General features: G+C 43.2%; 1 long non-coding RNA gene across 1 annotated transcript in view; it reads right to left on the minus strand.

Annotated features, from left to right (window-relative positions):
* Positions 1-7500, minus strand: part of LOC143275361 (uncharacterized) — a 104816-nt gene that overhangs the window by 97136 nt on the left and 180 nt on the right. Inside the window, exon 1 of the long non-coding RNA XR_013053425.1 lies at positions 6676-7500. This exon is cut by the window's right edge and continues 180 nt beyond it. This is a non-coding gene — a long non-coding RNA (uncharacterized LOC143275361). The remainder of the gene's footprint in view (positions 1-6675) is intronic.

Raw genomic sequence — 7500 nt, forward strand, 5'->3', positions numbered from 1 at the left:
AGACACAGGCAGGGATAGGAGGAGACATAGACAGACAGAGAAAGAGATAGGGGAAGGACAGACATACAGGGACAGAGAGAATCACAGACAGTGACAGATGAGGACAGACAGATACAGATATGGGAATGACAAAGACGCACACAGACATCGAGAGAGAGTGACCGGGTTGCGGAGCAAGAGAGAGAGGGAGACAGACAGACAGTCAGGCTAAGAGAGAGAGTGACCGGGTTGCGGAGCGAGAGAGAGAGGGAGACAGACAGACAGACAGTCAGGCAAAGAGAGAGAGAGAGAGTGACCGGGTTGCGGAGCGAGAGAGAGAGGGAGACAGACAGACAGTCAGACAGGCAAAGAGAGAGAGTGACCGGGTTGCGGAGCGAGAGAGGGCGAGAGACAGACAGACAGACAGACAGGCAAAGAGAGACTGACAGACAGACAGACAGGCAAAAAGAGACAGACAGACAGACAGTCAGGCAGGCAAAGAGAGAGACAGACAGACAGACAGTCAGACAGGCAAAAAGAGACAGACAGGCAAAAAGAGACAGACAGACAGACAGACAGGCAGGCAGGCAAAGAGAGAGACAGACACACAGACAGACAGACAGGCAGGCAGGCAAAGAGAGAGACAGACAGACACACAGACAGTCAGGCAAAGAGAGAGAGTGACCGGGTTGCGGAGCGAAAGAGAGAGACAGACACACAGACAGTCAGGCAAAGAGAGAGAGTGACCGGGTTGCGGAGCGAGAGAGAGAGGGAGACAGACAGACAGACAGTCAGGCAAAGGGAGAGAGAGAGTGACAGTGAGACAGAAGAAGAGAGAGGGAGGAGAGGGGGAAGGGGAGGAGAACAAGAAGAAGAACAAACTTTAATCTCCAGGCCTCCGGCCCCTAGAAAGAGGTCCAAAGTACACAACATGGTGATCACGCAGCGACAACAAAATGTGAAATACATACAAACTTAAACCTGTAGAACAAAAGTGCTTCTTGTACATAGTAAATTAATTCCAACTTTCATCATTGTTGTCACAGAATTCCTGTCGTACCTTCAGGGCATTCAATATATAAACGCAGAGTTTACGAATACTGTAAAGAGAACCATTCTTCAGCAAGTGAACATACGATTGACCGGGAAGGGAAGGAGAGAGAGGAGGACACAGAGACACACTGGGAAAGGGGTTAGGAAGACAAACACGGGGGCCGGGGGCCGAGCGGGGGGGGGGGGGGGAGGACAGAGAGACAGACAGACAGACGAGGGAGGGAGTAAGCTATAATATATACATATATATATATATATATAGAGAGAGAGAGAGAGACAGAGACAGAGACAGAGAGAGACTGACAGACAGAGGGACAGAGACAGACAGACAGAGGGAGGGAGTAAGCTATAATATATACATATATATATATATATATATAGAGAGAGAGAGAGAGAGAGAGAGAGAGAGAGAGAGAGAGAGAGACTGAGAGAGACTGACAGACAGACAGGCAGACAGAGGGAGTGAGTAAGCTATAATATATACATATATATATATATAGAGAGAGAGAGAGAGAGAGAGAGAGAGAGAGAGAGAGAGAGAGAGACTGACAGACAGACAGACAGACAGACAGAGGGAGTGAGTAAGCTATAATATATATATATATATATATAGAGAGAGAGAGAGAGAGAGAGAGAGAGAGAGAGAGAGAGACAGACAGACAGACAGACAGACAGACAAACAGACAGAGGGAGTAAGCTATAATATATATATATATATATATATATATATAGAGAGAGAGAGAGAGAGAGAGAGAGAGAAAGAGACAGAGAGACTGACAGACAGAGGGAGTGGGTAAGCTATAATATATATATATATGGAGAGAGCGCGAACGATATAGAGACTGACAGTCAGAGGGACAGACAGAAACAGAAGAGAAGTTTCTGTCAGTCACCACGGGGATGATAATCGTTCTTGTTTTAAACAGCGGTAGGGTGAAAGGTACCAGAATCACTGCTGCACAGTGCACACACACACACACACACACACACACACACACATACGTGCACACGCGCGCACGCACGCACACACACACACACACACACACACACACTCTGACACGGAGGACACACACACTTAGCTAAACACACGCCTCTATAATTAACCAGATATATATAACCACCAGCGACATGCGATACTCAGCGTAAGCCACCAACAACAGCCTCCTCAGTTACTGATGGACAACCTCCCCCCCCCCTCCCACCCACTCCAACACTCCTCATTTCATTCAGCACACTACCATATGCCGGAGCCTTTTTCACCAGCAGTAATTCACTTGCCTCAATACACAGGTCTACACTTCCATCGCTCGGCTGTCACTATGATGAACAGGTTAAGTGTTCTCTCACAACGATGAACAGGTTAAGTGTTCTCTCACAACGATGAACAGGTTAAGTGTTCTCTCACAACGATGAACAGGTTAAATGTTCTCTCACAACGATGAACAGGTTTAGTGTTCTCTCACAACGGTGAACAGGTTAAGTGTTCTCTCACAACGATGAACAGGTTAAGTGTTCTCTCACAACGATGAACAGGTTAAGTGTTCTCTCACAACGATGAACAGGTTAAATGTTCTCTCACAACGATGAACAGGTTAAGTGTTCTCTCACAACGATGAACAGGTTAAATGTTCTCTCACAACGATGAACAGGTTAAGTGTTCTCTCACAACGATGAACAGGTTAAGTCTACTGTTTGACTGATAAAGCGGTAAAAGTGATAAAGAAGGGTGTCTACTGCCATTACGATAAACAGATTAAGTCTACAATGAGAACGATTAACAGGTTAAGTCTACTGCAAGACTGATAATTGAAGCAGAAAAGTATACTGTCAGTATGATAAACAGGTTAAGTCTACCGTCAGAACGATAAACAGGTTAAGTCTACCGTCAGAACGATAAACAGGTTCAGTCTACTGCCAGCCAGTTTGATAAACTGGTTACATCTACCGCCAGTACAAAAATGATAAACACGAAAGCCAACTGTCAGAACGATAAACAGGAGTCCACTGCCAGTCAGAACGACTGTAAACAGATTAGGTCCACTGTCTGCCAGTACAATAAACACGTCCAGTCTACCGCCACTGGGTACAATAAACACGCAAGTCCACTGTCAGAACGATAAACAGGCAAGTCTACTGTCAGAACGATAAACAGGCAAGTCTACTGTCAGAACGATAAGGCGAGTAAGAACTACACTGTCAGAACGATAAAGCAAGTAAGAACTACACTGTCAGTACGATAAAGCAAGTAAGAACTATACTGTCAGTACGATAAAGCAAGTAAGAACTACACTGTCAGTACGATAAAGCATGTAAGAACTACACTGTCAGTACGATAAAGCAAGTAAGAACACACTGTCAGTACGATAAAGCAAGTAAGTACACTGTCAGTACGTACACTGTCAGTACGATAAAGCATGTAAGAACTACACTGTCAGTACGATAAAGCATGTAAGAACTACACTGTCAGTACGATAAAGCAAGTAAGTACACTGTCAGTACGATAAAGCAAGTAAGAACTACACTGTCAGTACGATAAGTACTGACAAAGCAAGTAAGTACACTGTCAGTACGATAAAGCAAGTAAGAACTACACTGTCAGTACGATAAAGCAAGTAAGAACTACACTGTCAGTACGATAAAGCAAGTAAGTACACACTGTCAGTACGATAAAGCAAGTAAGTACACTGTCAGTACGATAAAGCAAGTAAGAACTATACTGTCAGTACGATAAAGCAAGTAAGTACACACTGTCAGTACGATAAAGCAAGTAAGAACTACACTGTCAGTACGATAAAGCAAGTAAGAACTACACTGTCAGTACGATAAAGCAAGTAAGTACACTGTCAGTACGATAAAGCAAGTAAGAACTACACTGTCAGTACGATAAAGCAAGTAAGAACTATACTGTCAGTACGATAAAGCAAGTAAGTACACTGTCAGTACGATAAAGCAAGTAAGAACTACACTGTCAGTACGATAAAGCAAGTAAGAACTATACTGTCAGTACGATAAAGCAAGTAAGAACTATACTGTCAGTACGATAAAGCAAGTAAGTACACTGTCAGTACGATAAAGCAAGTAAGAACTACACTGTCAGTACGATAAAGCAAGTAAGAACTACACTGTCAGTACGATAAAGCAAGTAAGAACTACACTGTCAGTACGACAAAGCAAGTAAGTACACTGTCAGTTCGATAAAGCAAGTAAGTACACTGTCAGTTCGATAAAGCTAGTAAGAACTACATGTCAGTACGATAAAGCAAGTGAGTACACTGTCAGTTCGATAAAGCAAGTAAGAACTACACTGTCAGTACGATAAAGCATGTAAGAACTACACTGTCAGTACGACAAAGCAAGTAAGTACACTGTCAGTTCGATAAAGCAAGTAAGAACTACACTGTCAGTACGATACAGCAAGTAAGAACTACACTGTCAGTACGATAAAGCATGTAAGAACTACACTGTCAGTACGATAAAGCATGTAAGAACTACACTGTCAGTACGATAAAGTAAGAACTACACTGTCAGAACGATAAGGCGAGTAAGAACTACACTGTCAGAACGATAAACAGGCAAGTCTGCTGTCAGTACGATAAAGCAAGTAAGAACTACACTGTCAGTACGATAAAGCAAGTAAGAACTACACTGTCAGTACGATAAAGCAAGTAAGAACTACACTGTCAGTACGATAAAGCAAGTAAGAACTACACTGTCAGTACGATAAAGCAAGTAAGAACTACACTGTCAGTACGATAAAGCAGACAACTCTATCGCCAGTACAGCAGACAGGTAAGAAGCCAAAGTTTTCCGTCTGTTTCACACCTGCCGCATCCCACACACTTTGGTGAGCGCCTTCAGCTCAGAGCTCTTCAAGTCAAGTGTACTCAATTATCTCACCCCCTTCTTAGCTTCAGCAACCCCGCCGGCGCCATTATTCGTCCACGGCCTGAGAAAACAGCAGCAGTTTCAACAACAACACAACTTCCAACAACTACAACCAGTACACAACGGCAGCAACAATGATAAAATACAACAGAAAAACCACCATGTGATTATAAACGTTGATACTGTATCCGTATGATTCGGCTCTGGTATTGTTTGTTTCGCGGTGTGTTGACAGTGTAAAAAGACGGAATGCACGTGAAACAATGGTGTGTTATGTATGTGAATTACTGGTGTGTGATTGTGTCCTTGAGTGTGATGTTTGAGAATTCCAGATGTGTTCTGCGTGAGAATGATCAAGGTGTTTGATGTACGACATGATAATTATTGGAGTGATGTTCCACGGTGTTATGCATAATGCACGATAATTAGTGATGGATGGGAATCACTGATGTGTGTTATGCATAATGCACGATAATTAGTGATGTATGTGATGGATGGGAATCATTGATGTGTGTTATGCATAATGCATGATAATTAGTGATGTATGTTATGGATGGGAATCACTGATGTGTGTTATGCATAATACATGATAATTAGTGATGTATGTTATGGATGGGAATCACTGATGTGTGTTATGCATAATGCACGATAATTAGTGATGTATGTTATGGATGACGGGAATTATTGATGTGTGTTGTGCATAATGCACGATAATTAGTGATGTATGTTATGGATGCCGGGAATTATTGATGTGTGTTATGCATAATGCACGATAATCAACGGCGTATGTTATGGACGAGAGGTATCAATGTGTGTTATGCCTGAAATTGAATCATCAATGTGTTTTGTGTGCACTGCACCAGAATCACTGATGTGTGTAATGCATGAACATTATTTATGTGTATTATCTGTGAGAATTATTCACGCGCGTCATGCATGACAATCTCTGATGTGTTATGCAGACTATACTAACGATGAGAATTAATTGTGCAGTGTCAGTGTCGTCACGGTTATCAGAATTAAGTCTTACTGATGTATGGAGTACCACTGATCACTAATACGCATGGGGATCAGTTATGAGCTGTGCATGAGAATTAATGTTTGTCAGCTGTGTATGCGATCTTTGTTATTGATGTGGTTTTTGTGGATTTTGTTTGTTTGTTGTTTGGTTTTTTGTTTTTTGTTTTTTTGTTGTTGTTTTTTTGTTGTTTTTTTGGTTTTTTGGTTTTTGTTTTGTTTTGTTTTTTTCACGTTAATTATCGATGTGTAGTGTTATGTATGAGTACAACAGATGTGCGTTTTCATCTTGATAAGACAAAAGACAAGACCGTGTTTATTCTAGGATACCCCGAGGGGTAACCTGAAAGGCCGGGGTGTGCGTATTTCATGTAACACACACACACAAACACACACACACACAATAGCATCACACTTATTGCCGCAAGTCACCGAAGACCCCGGCACTCCTATCCTATCCACACACAGCTGCATTGCCGTTATCCCGCGTTACACAACGGACTAATTCCCAGTTAACTGCTGTCACATCAGTAACCCAACACCCGGAAGGCTAACGTGATCCAGGTAACTAACCTTACCTGTGTCAGTCGTGCTGATAATCACACAAGTCAAAGCGAAACAGTGCCAAGTTGCTGTGTAGGCCTACTCATCAAAAGAGACAACAACGATGTTACCTCACGTGTATCAGTCGCGCAAATAATCAAAGTCAAAGAGCAGCATCGCCAAGTTATGTGTACTCACCATGAGACAAAACAACGTTGGTTGATAGATCCTCAGCCGGGAAAAACCGCTACACACATCTCGCTGGTTGATCCGTCGTCGGTGCACTGTACTGAGTCGACCGCAATACACAAGAGTTCAAGAAGCAGGCGCGGCAATGTTGAGTGACGTGAGTGTGACTGACTGACTGACTGCCGAGCTGACTGACTCAGTGACTGCGTTGTTCCAGATCTGCACGAACAGATCAACACGCCACACACTCTAAAGCACCATCCACGCTGCCGGCCAACTCTCTCCACACAGCACAAGCCTATCTGGCTTCGATCTGGATCAACCCGGCTCTACACAGGAATCGACCTCACTGCTACAGCTCTTTCACGGATGATAGTAATAAGTCTGTCATCCACTGGGGGGAAAAGTTATCTTTGTACAATTTCTCTCAAGTTCACACAAGTCGCACTTCTCGATGTGCTGTTCATCTTTCTATCGGTTTACCACCAAAACACACACACTGGTAAAAACGTCAATTGGTCAAGCGTTGGTCTCCCCCCCTCTCTCTCTTCCAGTAGCTCTACGGTATACTAAAACAACCATGTTGCTTCACATCTGCAGTCTGTTACATGTCTGTGAGTTTTGGCGCTTCTCAACACACTAGGAAAACATCTACAACCACTGAGAAAAAAAAAAAGGAGAAAAAAAAATTGCCCGGCCACAATTCACTTACTTCCCTCTCGCTTACTCACTGGCAGGTTTGGTCAGAGAGAGGAAGAACACGGCCCCCCGAAAACTTGCTGTCAGGCACAAAACTAGACCTGCTCAGTGCTGTCCCGTTTCTGCTGGCATCAT

The sequence above is a fragment of the Babylonia areolata genome, chromosome 30, assembly GCF_041734735.1.
Source record: "Babylonia areolata isolate BAREFJ2019XMU chromosome 30, ASM4173473v1, whole genome shotgun sequence".
NCBI lineage: Eukaryota > Metazoa > Mollusca > Gastropoda > Neogastropoda > Buccinidae > Babylonia > Babylonia areolata.